At 42.2% G+C, this 16772-nt stretch overlaps 2 pseudogenes; both read right to left on the bottom strand.

Moving 5' to 3' along the window:
• Window positions 1-13697: 13697 nt before the first annotated feature.
• LOC110288706 lies at window positions 13698-15365 on the bottom strand (annotated as a pseudogene).
• Window positions 15178-16772, bottom strand: part of LOC110288705 — a 2803-nt pseudogene continuing 1208 nt past the window's right edge.

The following is a 16772-nucleotide window of genomic DNA, read 5'->3' as shown; positions in this document are numbered from 1 at the left end:
AGGGCTGGGCAAGAATATTAATTGTGCAATTCTATCTCCTGGGCTAATGGAAAAAATACCTTGGGGGCAAGAGCAAAGGACTTGAATGTCTTGCAGGTGTTGGTGGTCCACTACCCCAGGATGAACCACAAGGCCTTGTAAAGTGAGAGATCCTCGCCCAATAATGAGACCCATAGTCCGAGAGGGCAAGGGTCCAGGAGACTTAACNGGGATTGGTTGCACATTCATTTGGGGCATGAGTAAGAAACTGGAGGTGGCATGCAAGTCCACTCCTGTCACTCATCAGGTGTTATCTCCTCTGTCCTGCTCTGGCTTCTGACAAAGTGGCTCCCATATTTGTGAGGGCCCTGGGATCGGGGGCCCAGCACCCTGTTTTTTGACTGTGAGGGATTAACTTCACCTATCAGGGGCAGGAGTATTCCTTTTACATCTCTGATAGAGCAGCATTCACTAGCCTTGTGATAGCCCTTTCTGCAGTGGGAGCAGAGAACAGCTCCTCTTGCACATTCAGGTACAGGGAAATCTCTCTTCAAATGTCCAGCTTTCCCACAATTGAAACATGCCTTNTGTTTGTTGAAATTAGGGCGCCTCTGAGATTGCAATATAGCCACGGCTAGTCCCGCGTTGGTGAGAGGGCCTCCTAGCTCCCTACATATCTTAAGCCAGTCTTGTAACCCTTTGTTTTTACTTGGCATGATAGCTGCCCTGCACTCTTGGGTGGCTTGCTCATAAATGAGCTGTTCAATTAGAGGCATGGCTTGCTTGGGGTCACCAAAGATCCAAGCTGCGGCCTCAGTCATTCTTGCCACAAAATCAGAGAATGGTTCCTGGGGGCCCTGAACAATCTTTGTAAGATGACCCCCAGCCTCCCCTTTTCTTGTAAGTGCCTTCCAAGCCTTGACGGCAGCTGCCCCTATCTTGGCGTATGCCCCCCAAGGATAGTTAATTTGATTAGTGGCATACTGCCCTTGGCGGGTCAACAATTCAAAGGTCCATTGTCTCTGGTTGTCATCAACTGCTGTGGTATTGGCCCTGGCCTGATTTTGGGCCGCATCATACCATAGAGCTTTCCATTCCATATATCGTCCCATATTAGGGAGTGTAGCCTTTGCTACCATTTGCCAATCTGATGGGGTCATGGCCATATTGGCAAATCTCTCGACCTGAACCAGAGTAAAATTGGCACTGACCCCATAATTACGGACAAATTCAGCAAGTTCTTTAAGTTGTTTATAGTCCACTGGGGCATGCATACACCCCGCCTCCCCAGTATCAAAGACTGGAAATGCTACCTGTATCTTTTTTAACTCTTCCTGAAGAAAAAAAGAGTTAGCGCTATACCGCAATTCATAAAGCGGTGGCGCTGTGGGCACAGTAGCTGGTATGCTACCCTTTTTATTACTTCCTGATTGCGAGCATCGGTCAGGGTTATATCTTTGTTCTTTATATTTTGCTGCCTCCTACTCTAATTCAGCCTCCTCACTGGGGTCTAGATCTTCGGACCCTGAACTATCAATCTCTAAGGCCTCCAAGTCATGGATAGGATAAAAATTAGTATAAGGCGTTTTTTTAGTAGAGGGCTCAGTTTCACTGCCCTTCTTTATCTCTCCCCTTCCTTCTGAATCCCGGGGAGGTCCCTTTTTCTTAGACATGTCTTTCTTTTTTCGAGCTCTTATTCTCTCGCTCCGTTCGGTTTCTGACATACTGTCCTGAACCTCTTCTAGTGTTCCCTGTCCCTCCACAATGGCGGGTTGGCAGGTTTCATCCTCTAGACAGTTTTGTATCAGCTTCCAAATTGCCTTGGTGCCCAGGCGTAAGTCTCCCTCTTCATGCTTACGGTCAAGGTCCCTTCCTAGCTTATTCCAGGAGGCTACAGTTAGAGACCCCGAATATGCATACCAGGGAGCAGCGCGATCCACTTCCTTAACAAAATTCTGCAGCATACGAGAGGCGACCTGCAGATCACGTTGCTTTAGCACTGCCTGTAATGCGGTGATCACTGACTGTGAAGAGCCCATGATAGAGTGAGTGCCTGCGGCTGATCTACGCCCGACTTATGGTACTCCTTAAGCAAAGCCGAAAGTAAACACGGTGCTCCGCTCCCTTATCTACGGGAGGCTTACAAGATACCTCGGTACTGCTGCTTATCTATGTTGGACTGACCACACCTCAAATTTCAACACCAGCCTCGATGGACAGAATAAAAATTTCAGCACCAGCCGCGATGGACAGCAACCAAGACTAGAGCTTCTACCGCCCCTTCTTAGGGTGCATCTAGATTAAGACCGAAATCAAAAGGGATAAGAGTTCACGATCAGATATATCTCTCTGAACTTACCTTTTCGATGCAGTTCTGAACCCACCCCATCTCCGGGGGTTCTCCTCGGCGATGCTAATCCCGGGTTTCCGGCACTAGATGACCTATGCTACCATCTCGCCAGCGAAAACGCATGCAGGCCACTCGGATCATTCTTCAGTAAAGCTTTAATACATCTCGAGAGATAGATGATCAGCTTCAAGAGAGGAGACCCAGAGAGCAGAAAACCCTTCCCTTTTATAGGCTGCGAAAAAACAGTTGGAGACGTGCACCACCCAGATTGGCTGCTCACTATCAGTCAGTTAATGCCACGAGAGAGGCAGGACTCAGGTAATGGAAAGATACCCTGACGCCTGCGCACACTTACGAGCAACGGATGTCAGCGCCATCTTGTAACAGCGACTGTGAGGGCAGCTTCTCACACTTTCAGCACAAGGTCCATGACATGGAAGAGCTAGGGTTCATATTGAGAGCTGCCAAATCGCAGCAAGGAGTGCTTCTTATCTCTGTCCCATAGAGAGTTGTCCTGAGGTGTGGCCTAACTCAAGTTATTAGATGTGACATTCTGGAATTCAAATTGAAGAACTGCATCTGTAGGCAAATTACTGAGGATGGTGCAGGCATAACTTTACAAGAGACAAGGAGCATGGTGCGTGTACATCTGTGTGTTTGCAGGCTGTGTTTGCTCTGTTTTAGCAAGCCTCTAATTTCAATGTGAGCTTTAACTTATAATGGCCTTTTCCTAATCACCTTCCAAAGGGCCCACCTATAAACACAATAGATTCAGCTTCCACTCCTAGAATCTCAGAACAGTATTACATGTCAACACATGAAGCTTTGGGAAACACAAACTGTATCTAAGAGAGAACTTCCTAGGGAAAGGAGAGGACAGCTACAAAGGTTTTTGGGCAAGAATGTATGAGAAATATTCAGGAAACAGAGAGGAAGCCTGAGTAGTTGGAGTAAGAGAAGAAATTAAGGCAAGAGATTAAGGGGAAGCCAAAGTCCAGGCCTTCTGTGGGCCACTGTTGAGTCAATAGCATTAACTTTCAGCTGAGGGTCCAGTGAAGTATGTAAGGCAGAGGGAGAATAGGATCTTATTTCAAAGAGGAGCCTCTGATAGCATGGTGAAAACACACCACAAATTTCAAAAAAGGAAGTGGCTAACCAACCTGTGGGGTGTTTGTTTGTTGTTGAGACAGGATCTCATTATGTAGCCTTGGCTAGAGTAGAGCTCACTACTTAGAATATGCTGGCCTCTAACTCACAGAGAGACACCTGATGTTGCCTCCCCAGTACTAGATTCACAATGTGAGCCATCATACTTGACTAGATCAGATGGCTTTTGCAGGTGGAATTGCTCAATTTGTCAGCAAATTAGACATGAACTATGAAAAAGAAGAGCTAAGGATGATAACTCCAATGGTTTGTTTCACTAAGCACCTGCAGGGGTGAAGCAGGAGTTTCAGGGGTGAAAGTCTACACAAAGAGTACCTCAGTGAAGAGTTATCTTTGGAGATATGGATTGCCAGTGTCCATTGGAGTTCTATAAACAAGAGTGCAGGGCTAGAGCTGGAGATGGAGGAGGTAGTATGGACATGGAGCTTAAAGCCATTTAGCAGGATGAGGTGGTTCAGGCCGTGCATAACACAGAAAAAGCCAGGAGAACTCAGATCCCCCAGGGCTTAGAGGAGAAACAGCAGAGGGCTGAGCTGGAGCTCTCTGTGGAAAGCAGGAGTCATTGATACCCTAGGAGCAGCTCTTTCCTGGAGGCCAGTGATAAGCCACATCTGAGTTAGCAGTAGTGAAGTAGAAAGACCAACTATAAATTAGGGACTTAAAGGTTCTTTAGTGAAAGCAGCCCTTGTACAGCTTGCTGCCAAACATAATTTTGCTCCCTGGGACAGAGTGACCTTCCAGGTTTGTCTTCCCACCTAAGTTGATATATATTTAGACATTTCTGACTACAAAAGTATTTCATGTCAAATCAGATGATAAACAAGATAATCTATCCGCTCCAACAGAGACAGGCTGTCTTTGAGGCCAGGCTTGTCTAGAGAGTGAGTCCTAAAACAGCCAGGGCTACACAGAGAAACCCCATCTCAAAAAATGAAGTGGGGAGAGGCGCTGTCTTGGAACCAAACACAGGTCCTCTGTAAAAGCAACAAGTGTTTTTAACTACTGATCCATGTGCCAAGGTCACGGATCTTATTTTAAACATAAAAATGACAGGGCGACTTGTAAAATAAGGAATACTACAGAGGGGCTAGAATGGAAAGTCAGCATACTTTCTAGCTCAATTCCCACATATAACCAACGCTTTTAAAAATTCTTTTATTAGTTGGTTATTTTATTTTTTTATACATTTCAATTGTTGTCCATCTACCCAGTCTCCCCTCAACAAACCCTCATTTTTTAAAAAATTAAATTTGGTTCAATGTAATTAATTAAATCAACTTTAATTTAAATTTATTTTTAAAAATATTAAAAGCCCACACTAGCCGGGTGTGATGGCACATACCTTTAATCCCAGAACATGGGAGGCAGAGGCAGGCGGATTTCTGAATTCAAGGCCAGCCTGGTCTACAAAGTGAGTTCCAGGACAGCCAGAGCTATACAGAGAAACCCTGTCTCAAAAAACCAAATAAACAAAACAAAACAAACAAACAAAAAAAAAGCACATGCTATTTATGTTAAACCAACAGAGGCATAGGTAAGATGTTCATATACATATGAATAATAAATAACTGCTATAGTCAAGTTACTATATCCATGGATCATAATGTATCTATAAATATTGTTTTAAAACTCCCAGCCCTCAGGAGACAGAGGCAAGCAGATCTACATGAGTTCCAGGTACACCTGGTCTACATATTCAGTTCCAGGCCATCAAAAGTTACATAGTGACTTCCTGTCTCAAAAACAACGAAAAGGAAAAAAGAAAGAAAACCTTAAGGACATTACAGCACATGCAAAATTACCAAAAGCCTCAGAAACAAAAGCAGTGCTCTCTAAGTCCATTTCCCCATTCATGCCCACACTATTTCCATACTCAGTGGATGGGAGGCAGATGGTGTAAGCATACAGGATCACAGCAAGCCTGGTGAACATACAAACGCCCTGCAAAAACAAAGAGCATCTCCTGGAGAGAGTCAGCTGCATCCTGTGGTAACGTTGACTTGTACTTCATCATGTGTGGGATGTCTCAATATTAAAACTGTCCGTTATCTACCTCCATCTGTCAAAAAACAGCTGCTATATTACAGAATAAGCTTAGGTGGGGATAAGTCAACCATTAATAATTCAGCAGACTGTTCTCTGAGGAAACAAACCTTGATTCACTGAGGCCAGCAAATACTACCTGGGACAAGTGAAAAACTCTTTGTGGCCAGTGAGAGACCTCTTGAGGACCAGCAAGAGACTACTTGGGGACCAAAGAAAGAGGAGAAAAAGAATTATATATGCAAACACACACACTGGATGGACGATACAAGCTTCAACAAGCTCCAACAAGTACACACACACACACACACACACACACACACATTCTCTTGTGCCAGGAAACATTCGTGAACCCTGAAGACCATCAAGGAGTCAATTCTGATGTAAATGCATTAGGGTCTCTTTATTACAAGTTCTAACTTTATATCCCCAGCCCTGACACTGCAGGATGGGAAGGTGGAGACGCCAGCACGGTTTCAGGTAAGCATTTATAGAGGCAAGAGTGGGGTATCTAGCCTGGTACACATTGGGGGTACATGATTTGGGGGGCCATTATGGCCTTTAACATAATTGGCTGGTGCTGGGGGCCAAACCATAAACTTAACTGTTGGGACTGGCCTGCAGCTCTCATGTCCAGGTTCGAGCATGGGAGGCAGCCTGGAGCTGAAAGAGAAAAGGGAATCTAGGCGGGTCAAGAAGTAATTGAACCAAGACATGCTAGTCTGATCAAGGTTTGAATGTTTAATAACTAGTCTGCACTTATAAAGAGGGAAACCCATCCCCAGTCACGCCAAGTTTCTTAATGTACAGATGTGAAGTTGTCAGCACAGCCTTTTAGCAAAAAGTCACCAAATTCATAGTTTTCAGTTAACTCCGGAAAATCTTGGAGAACCAGTTCGGCCTCACAGCAGGTGGCAGGCAGTGTAACATCAAAGGAAACTAGTTGAGTGGAGAAGCAGCGCAACAGGTGGCCCCGCCTCAGTGGCATACGGTCTGAACCAGCTTGCCTAGGCTGAAGGAGGTTACATTCCCCCCCCCTTTAAATGATATTAAGCAAAACTGGACTGAGGCATAAAATTTATTTATGATCTATTGTCCTGCCTGGGAGTTATGGTGGCTAGCAGCCGTGCCTGTCTTAGGATCTCAGATTTTTCCAAACCATCCAATTCCGTCTTGGAGGTGACATGCAGCTAGTTTGTGTTATATTTCACACAAGCATGGNTCTGTGGTGTGTTATCAACAGCCATGGCCTTTTGGCATGTATCTCTGTCTTAGATTGATATGGCTCTGAAATCTGGTTTGCCCGTCATTGACTAACTGGCCCTCATAGCACACTTTATTCCCAAATCAGACAAAGGCCACAATATGTACTTAAAATGCTTCTTGATGAATATTAATAACTGCCATCTGCGCTGTTGGAGGCGAGGCTTTACATCTGCTGCAGTCAGGCTGAATGGTGTGGCTGACCTGCTTGAGAAACAAAGGTGGGGCAGTGTAAAGCAACCATATAAAAGCTTCTTTGGAGAATTCCAGGTACTCCATTCAGTTGCAAATTAATAACCACCAAGCTAGACTTTGAGCTCCTGGTGTGGGGGAGCTGGCCTTGAGAATCACAGAAAGGCTGCAGTCTTTCTGGGAGAGGAGACTGTGCTCCAAATTAACTTTGTAGGTTATTAAGAATATTTAGCTATCTTCAATATGAATCTCTAACACTGGTATTATTACAGACCAGTATAAAATTGAGTTAGAATAACTGGTCACACGAGGGAAAGAGAAGAATCACTATAACTCTTTTTATATGACTAATCTTTCTAAGTCAGAATACACGGTCTCTGATGTTCTTTTTACCATAATGTTAAAAGGCTTGAAGCAAGGCAGCTTTGCTTGTCCAAACTGGAAAAATGGCAAGCAAGGATGGGTCGAAAACATGTACCCAATTCAGCTTCCTTGTCACTTCAATCAGGGCACTGAGCGAACTCACTGGTCATCTTGTCACACGAATTAGCCATCATGCTTCTGCAGCATTCTGTGGAGAGAACCTATACTTTTCCCTTTCCTAATAAAGTAGCTGTTCAGTGTCAAGCCATATGCCAATACGTAGATCCTTTTATGATACTATAAGGCATTTATTAAGTTCTTTGACATCCAAATTTCAAATTTCTAAAATAAAAGTATGATTTAAATAATGTGCATGGGAATACATTAAATAATATGCATGGGGATATAATTTCCCCCTTCTTTGTCTTTTAAGAAGCTAAAGTTTTAAAGTTTCACAATACCTTGTCCTTCAGAATTAATAATTTGTTGACAAAACATCTCAAATACTTGACTGTTATAGTCAGTATTAATGTAGCATGGGCAGTGACAAATTGCACTTTCAATTGTTTCTCTTAAAGAGTGGTTGTAACTAGAAAGCTTGAAAAGTTATTAATAGTCACATGTGTATAATTTATTTATTTATTAAATCAGAAATAGCATTTTATTAAGTATAAGTCCTCAAGAATTAACACTATTATGTGATAACAAGTAGTAACTGAGGACACTAAGAGCAAAATTTTTTTTTACAATTTGACATGCACAATTTCCAAGAATACTAAAATATTATCTTAAACTATAACTGTTTTGAATATATAAAGAATGAGATTATATATCCAATCCATCTTATATGTAGGACCTATAGACTGCCTGAGATATAAATCCAGCATTTTTACTTGTGAGTTGTATATGCATAAGCAATTGCAAATTTGAGAATTAATAACATCTGAGGGACAAACAATATTAAGCAATTGTGAGCTCTGAGATATAATATTGACTATTAATATACAAATTAAGATTTGATTGTGCAGCATTTTAAAACATGATCCACAGCACACAACTTGATTATCTGTGCTGAAACAAGAGGAAACTCAAAAGAATAAACGTGTGATCTAATTCACATCTACTTATTTCCCATAGAGGGGTTGTTTTTAAACACAATAATTAGGATGCATGCATGCATGAATTTATAGAAGATACAAAAGCATGCATAAAAACATTTTTAACTTATCTTTGGGATATTGATTGTCAATTTTATTTAAAATGATGGTATGCAATAGAACAATTGTTAATATTCTTTAATAACCTAATTAATTGCTGTTTGGAATAAGGAACAGACACTTAGTTAGGTTCTTAAAACACAATTTTTGTTATAGGTTTTCCAAAATACACAAATATATCTTACAATTCTTTATTAGCACCACAGTAGTTTTAACAGGATGCTGAAACTGTGCTTTGAGGTGAACGCTACCTTGGCCTTGCCCACCCTTGGCCTTCCTCTCAGGCAGAAGAGGCTGAAGGCAGCCCAGTCTGTTGTGGGCCAAAAAGTCCAAACGAGGACTGCAGAGCACCCCAAGTCTTAGTGGGAAAAATACGACTACCCCAGCAGGGACAGGAGGAGTCTCATGGGGGCAATGGCGATGGTGGACTTCCCCTGAGTTTGCTACAAAGCCACCCACTTTCTGGTGGCCTCCCATGCCATCACGCTCAGGGAAAGCTGCGTGCCCCAAGGTTCCACCCCACAGCAGCCAGCAACCAGCTGGCTGAGAGGATAAGAAAAATGACTTTATAGTAATGTTTTCTCTTGCCAAAGAATACAGAAAATAAAGGGGATAGGAAGTCACAGCGGGCAAAGTACATTGAAGTTACCTGACACAAAACAAAGGAATGACTTCAAAAGGACTTGCAGGAACCAGATAAATGTTTACAGTAAAGATAAAGCGGCTCTGCTTAGGGTCAGCTTAATGACAGCTAAGGATGTCACACCCTAGTCACAATGCAGTCTGCTAAAGAATTGCTGTGGGCACATTTAATATTTAATTATCACTGATTATAATTGATAACAATTATAAAAGCTTTCTTTATTTTCTGAAAAGCCTTCTGTAGTAAACTAAAACCCTAAGTATTAAAAAGATATTGCCTCTGAATCTTCTCTGGAGCAACAGCTACTCCCCAGAACTTAAAAGCTCCTTGTGTGAGAGCAAGGATTTAAAGTAAACTTCCCTTGAGAGGCATTAGCTAATAAAATACTTTCCACTTAGGAAACAATATACACTGAAAGATTCAAACTCTTAGCTTCTTATATTGAAGCAGAGATGATAAAAAATTTTTCTTACATAATGTAAAGCCATCTCAGCCATACCTAGATGCAAAATTTTCCAGTGATCATAGAAGTGAACCCATTACAATTTATCCAGATGCAAAAGAAATCTATAATAACTTTATATAAAATAGACAAGTCAAATTGCAATGTCCTGATAAATTCTACAGTCTTGGGAAAGCAATACCCAATTTCAAAGCAATATATCACTTTAGAATAAATGTTACAGGCATTACTATCATGTTACGAAGTTTGGCTGCTAATTTATACCTATGAATGCATGATAGTGCAAGCTTTAATGCTTCATTAAAGAGACATTGCTTTAAATCTTATCTTAATTCTACTTTCTAAGATAAGAATCACATTAAATATTATCTCAGCTAGAAGTGTCTTAGGAGGCCCAGTTTTTTTGGCCTGCTTAAGCCATGTGTTTGAAAAGATTCCTGACTTGCCAATTTAAGGCTAGCCTTCTGTTACCGATGTTACAATTATTTAATCCTACCCAGTAACTTATGAGCTGATACTCTTGTGAAGACACACAGAGCACATTACCAGTAAAAAAACCAAATGAAGTGGCTACACTTAGACCAATCAGAGAATTTTAATTTTTCTAGCTATAATTATAAGATAAAGAGCACTTTGTCATTAGCTAAATGCAAATAATCACGAATGCAGAGAATTTTCTTAGGAAAAAAACATCTATCAGTTTCTTCACCCAAAACCATGAGACTGCAGACTCCCTTTCTTAAAAAACAGTTTTTCCAGCAGGGGCCCTCCTGCTGGGCCTGATCCTGGCTAAAGCGTGTGGCCATTCTCTTGCTAAACCAGCAGATAAAGTTTTAGCCATCTTTATTTTCCAACATGAAACACAGCACATTCAGTCATTCAGATGACTAGACATGAACACACATGAATTGAACACGTGAACAGACAGGTGCACCAGACATTAGACGTTAGACAGCACAAAGGAGCAGAGAACTTCTGCTGTGAGGGCTAGAGAGAAAAAGGCAGGGCGTCCCCCAACATTTCTCTCTGCCTCTGGGAGAGTTTCAAAATCCATTTCCTCCCACCTAATGCAGTTTCTGACTGTGGCCAATCTGCCTGATTATTTAATCCAAACCCTTTTATTTCTCTCGCCTAAAAAGCAGTTTCTGGAAGCTGCGGCCGACTGCCTGTTACTTCCTAGATCCTGATATCACTGCTGAACCTGAGTGGATCCAGTGTGGGTCAGTGCTGTACCAGCTCAGACCATACCACACCTTAGCAACCTTTTGCCTATTGCTTCTTGGTGTCTCGGTACGAATTTTCTAATTCTTTCCTATCTGTGGAGCTCCATACCAGCAGTGTTTCTTCCAGCGTCTTCTGCCATTCCCAGGTCCCACATTGGTACGCCAAATTGTTGGGGCCGGCCTGCAGCTGTCATGTCCAGGTTCAAGCCTGGGAGGCATCCTGGAGCTGAAAGAGAAGAGGGAACCTAGGCCGGTCGAGAAATAATGGAACCAAGACATGCTAGTCTGATCAAGGTTCAAATGTTTAATAAAAAAAAAGTCTGCGCTTATAAAGAGGGAAACCCATCCCCAGTTACACCAAGTTTCTTAACGTAGAGATTTGAAGTTGTCAGAACAGCCTTTTAGCAGTAACTCGCCAAATTCATAGTTTTCAGTTAACTCCGGAAAAATCTTGGAGAACCAGTTTGGCCTCACGGGAGGTGGCAGGCAGTGTAACATCAAAGGAAACTAGTTGAGTGGAGAAGCAGCACGGCAGGTGGCCCCACCTCAGTGGCCTATGGTCTGAACCAGCCTGCCTAGGCTGAAGGAGGTTATATTTAACTTCTGCTTTCTTCCTGATTGGTGATTGTTAGGAAGTGAAGTGTCAGCAGCAGGCTGATAACCTGGAGGTGCAGATTTGCTAGGGAATAAACTGGAAACTGGTTCTAGACACAGGGTGTGTTGGGGGATAACCTGGAAAATAGTGCTAGACATAGGTCTTGTTGGGGGGGGGGTTGCTTGGAAACTGGTGCTAAGTACCAGCTTATTAGCTAACTTGAGTTTAACCTTAGGTCGGGCTCTCCATGATAGATTCTGAACCCAAAAGATCTGGTCTCTCATGAGCAAGGAACAACGTTGTTTTTTCTCCCACAGCTTATATATCCCAGAAACATCTTTCAAGCAATATCAAAATTACAATGTGACTATATATTATTTTTCTTCTAGTAAATGAATACAGTGAGTGTATGTAAGAAAATACATGTTCCCCAATACCATCTCATGAAGAAACATTTTACATATTTCAAGTGAAAGAACAATTATTCCCAAGACCCCACATGCATTCCCAACTAAGCAAGTTGGAATAGATTAACAAAACATAAACAAGCAGGGTAATTTTCTCAGCCAGTTTCTCTTACTAGCAGAGTACAATTTGTGATTACATACAGAGAATAGATTATTTTTGTATTTATCTTAAAAAGTAATCTCATAAAATCTTTTTTTTGCATTTTTCCTTTTTATTAAAAAATTATACAATCTATGCTCAGTACAAATCCAAACGGTAGAAACAGGAACACAAAGAAATCCGTGTACCCTGTCCCAGACCCATGCCCAGAAGTTTTTTGAATAGTTCTAGAAATGATCTGTCCATGTATAAGTGTATTTATCATTACTAAGTGAAAAAAAAAAAGACATGAGAGCCTAATACATTGCTTCCCAGCATGCTTTCAAAGCAACCATCTCATGGGTGTGTTTCTCCATGCATCCATCCGGACTTATCAGGACACTCTTTTAAAGGGCTGCCTGCCTGTGGGTGGAAGCTTGGAGTGCTCTGCAGTATCTTACACAAGGGGTAAGCAGTAAAAAAACACTTTCCATGTAAATGGGAGTACAGTCCTACTGATCAGAAATGCTGCAGGCAGTGTCTCATGATGAGCTCAGACTTGCAAGCAGCATGGCAGGGTTGGCGGTGGACTCAAGCTTGCAGTATTCACTGGTTTGAGGCACAAGGCCCTTGTTGTAGCAGTAACAGTCTTCAACTTAGCACTTAACGCTGTCTCATGAGCAACTGCAAATCACTCCCAGAAAGGCCACTCAGTTCATGTCAGGAAACCATTAAATACCTCAGTAAGTATCTTCAGTACAACCCCTCATATTCATTTAATAGCACTAGAATCCTTCAAAATAATCCTGAAGAGCATGGCCAGTCTGTCCATGATCATAACTAGACATTTGCCCCATAAGTGATCCACATCCTCTGAAGGTTCCAGACCCTACTCAATCCCCAAACCCCAAATCTTTTTTTTTTCTCATTAAAGTAAACCTTTAATTGGGGCTGGCTTAGTTTCAGCGGTTTAGTCCATTTTCATCATAGCAGGAAGCACAGCAGCATGCAGGCAGACNTGATGCTGGAGAAGGAGCTGAGAGTTCTGCATTTTGATCCAAAGGCAGCCAGGAAGAAACTGTCTTCCAGGGAGGGAATAGGAGGGTCTGTTTTGCACTTGGTGGNATTTCAGAGTCCACCCCCAGAGATATCCACTTCCTCCTACAAGGTCACACCTCTGAATAGAGCCACTCCCTGTGACAAGCATATTCAAACTCCCACATTCCACTCACTGGCCCCCATAACCATGTTGGAGTACAGGAATGTACGAGGACCATACTTAAACATGCATAATGAAAAATACATGAGGTCAACTGCAAAAGTCCCCATCCTCTATACCAGTCTCAAAAATGTTAAAAGTCCAAAGGTCAAAGTCTCTTNTGAGATTCATTCAATGTAACTGTAATCCCCNAAAAAAGAAAATCTAAAAGCAGATCATATACTTCCAACTTCACAACATAGACTTCACCATTCCTAAATGTCATCCCGAGGAAATACTGGACCAAAACAAAACCAAAAGCCAGCTTGGAAATCTCCAAACTGCATCTCCATGTCTGATGTTAAAGCATTCTTCAGATCTCCAACTCCTTTCTGCTTTGTTCACTGCAGCACAATTCTTTCTCTTTGGCTGGTTTTCCTGAGCAGGTACCCCACAGCTCTGGCATCTCAAAGATCTTGGGGTCTCCAAGGTAACCTCAGTGGTACAGTTTCTTGTTCCAATGTCTTGGATGCACACATGATCTTCTGCTATCCTCCAAAGAGATAAGGTCACTTCTCCAGCTCTGCCCTCTATTACTCTAAGCTCTGGTTGACTCCACTGTACTGTGACTGTTCTTTCTGCTCATTCCATGGGACTGGCATCTTCAATGTGTTGGGTTCTTCTCCTGCAACTTGGCTTTACTGATAGTCTCACTTATGCTTCCTTCATTGGTCCAAGCCTCAGCTGCTCCTCATGACACCGTCATGCCTTCAAAACCAGTACCACCTGGGTGATTCTTACATGTGACCAAGTTCAGCTGCAACACAAGGTACAATCCTGGCTATCTCTAGAACACAGTTTCTTTGTCCTCTCAGAAATAATTTCCTAGAAGATTTCATCTCAATGATGCTGGTCTCTTCATCATCACTTCTAATTTCTCAGCTACAGCTAACAAGCTTCCATTTTCCCAGTAGTCCCTTCTATTCTTACCTCTAAAGTCAGAGCCACATGGGCAAAGCTGCTGAGTTCTGCTGCTTTCTGGGCCTAGGACATGGCCTATTCCGTTACATTATCACCAGTTTTCTGTTCTCCAACTCCTTTACTGCCTCAGCTTGGCTGTCCCGGAACTTGCTGTATATATTGACCTTGAACTCAGAGATCTGCAAGGCTCTGTATCCACAGGGCTAGACCTAAGGTTTTCTTCACCTGAAACTTGTTCTGTATCAGGATGGACTGAACTCAGAGATCATTGATGCTCATCTCCTAGGGTTCAAGGGCATGTACCACCATGCCTGGACCTATGCTTTCCATTTTAGATCTTATATTTAAAACCAAGAGTAGCAATCACAATCCATCCCTTGTCAATTTGATACATACTTGTATCTCCTTATGTCAATATGTAAACAATAACCAGGTTTCTCTCCTCTGTGTTCTTTTATGTCGCTGTAGATGACTGTGAGTTGTAAATGCTTTACCACATTGATTACATTCATAAGGTTTCTCTCCAGTATATATTCCTTTATGTCTTTGGAGATTAGTCTTACATCCAAAGTCTTTACAACATTGATTGCATTCTAAGGTTTTTTTCCAAAATGTGTTCTTTCATGTACTTGGAGATGACTGTGACTTGCAAAGGCTTTACCACATTGATTGCATTCATAAGGTTTCTCTCCAGTATTTGTTCTTTTATGTACTTGGAGATGATTGTCACTTGCAAAGGCTTTACCACATTGGTTACGTTCATAGGGTTTCTCTCCAATATGAATTCTTTCATGCCTTTCATGTCTTCTAGAACTTTGACAATGTTCTTCAATATGATCGTCTTCCCAATTGTAGCCTATAGCAGTGATGTTCTGGTAGGTCTCCAGCATCTCCACCTCTTCATAGAGACTTTTCTGGGAAGGATCCAGCAAATCCCACTCTTCCCCAGTGAAGTTCACACACACATCATCATAAGTCACTGCATCTTGAGGTCCCCTCACAGCACCCAACAGCAGTGCTCAAAGCAGGACACAGAACAACTGTTCAATCCCAAACCCCAAATCTGAACTACTCCAAAATCTAAAATTTTAAACATCAAGTTGGATTAGAGCTGCTCACTCACTTTTACTGTTTAACTCCATCGGCTGAAAGAACCCTTTTCAAGGAAGGTAAACGTTCCTGTGTGCTGACTTAAGACTGCATTACTGTTTGAGTCTTTGATAAAAATAGAAGCAACCGATCAGAATTTCAGCTTTATTGCTAAAGCCTTCTCTTTCACATCCACATCATGATGACAGGCTAAAGCTCTCATTTTCTGGGCACATTCTTCTCCATATAACAGAAAAAACAATGACCCTTTAGCAAAAGGAATCTGATTAGCTAACCGGCCTTCAACTTTGAGGCAATTGTTTATATTCTGTAACAGTGTAAGAGCCCGAAGAAGAATCTCATTTGCTACTTGGCTGTCATAAAGGGAAAGGAATGAAGAATCCGCTTGAACGCTCAGTAGTCCTTCTGTCATGGCTGGATTCTCAGACAAATTCAAAAGCAGCTTCAAAACCTGAACCTTGGTGCTTCCATTTCCCAGAAGCAGCAGGTGAAACAGGCAAGCAACGGAGCCGCTGAGCAAGTGCTGGTAGTCGTTGGTGACCGTCATGTTTGTCAGCAGCCTCAGTCCAGCCAGCTGCACCGCAGAGTTCAGGGGATCAGCAAAAACATTCTCACAGACTTGAGGGACATATATCTTTATCTTAGTTTGATTTTCAACATTCACACTCAGGTTATTCAGTGCATTAAAAGCTTTCTCTTTAATACTTTGGTTCAGGGAGTTGATTTTGTTTCCAATAATTGGGATACCACCCAACTCACGAATAATGGCCTGGTTAGTGGAAAAGGCTGCATTATTTCCCAAGGTGACCAGGGCTTTTTCAGTAATCATAGGATCGTCGGTTGACTCCAGCAGATACAGAAATTTCGCAAGCTGATCTGCATTTAAGATATCGTCATAGGAGCCATCAGTTAGGTCTTCTGCGGATCGCGAAGGGCGGAGTTGGCAACCGCCTCGCTTCGTTCCTGGAGTCAGTCGGTAGATACAGTAGCAGGCGCCGGCTCCCGCGCGTAACCCATGCTGCTGCCTCGGAGCTGCAGGGAGCCAGGGAGGCAGGCCTCATAAAATCTTAAAAGAATCATAAATCTAAACTTTTATAAAAGAAAATCAGACATTTCTACTTTGAATTCTCAAGACTGCATCTACTCACAAGCAATTTTTTATTAAATCTTATCAGGAAGATGAGGGCAAAAATGGATACAAGACATTAATTATCACCTTGATCATCAGCCCAGCTTCAGCAACAGAGTCACATCAGCCAATGCTAGGTGAGCTGCCATTGCTCTTGTTCCTGATCTTGAAAACATCCCTTGATCAATAATCAAAAGTGGGCTTTTCTGAACTTCAGGTTCATTTCTAAGATTTTCAACATCAGAGCCGTTAGCAAAAACATCTTAACCTAACTTTACTGACAATCTACTTCTCCAAATTCTTCCTAAGA

Source organism: Mus caroli, unplaced genomic scaffold (genome assembly GCF_900094665.2).
Source record: "Mus caroli unplaced genomic scaffold, CAROLI_EIJ_v1.1 scaffold_14619_1, whole genome shotgun sequence".
Lineage (NCBI taxonomy): Eukaryota > Metazoa > Chordata > Mammalia > Rodentia > Muridae > Mus > Mus caroli.
This window is presented reverse-complemented; position numbering and strand designations above follow the sequence as displayed.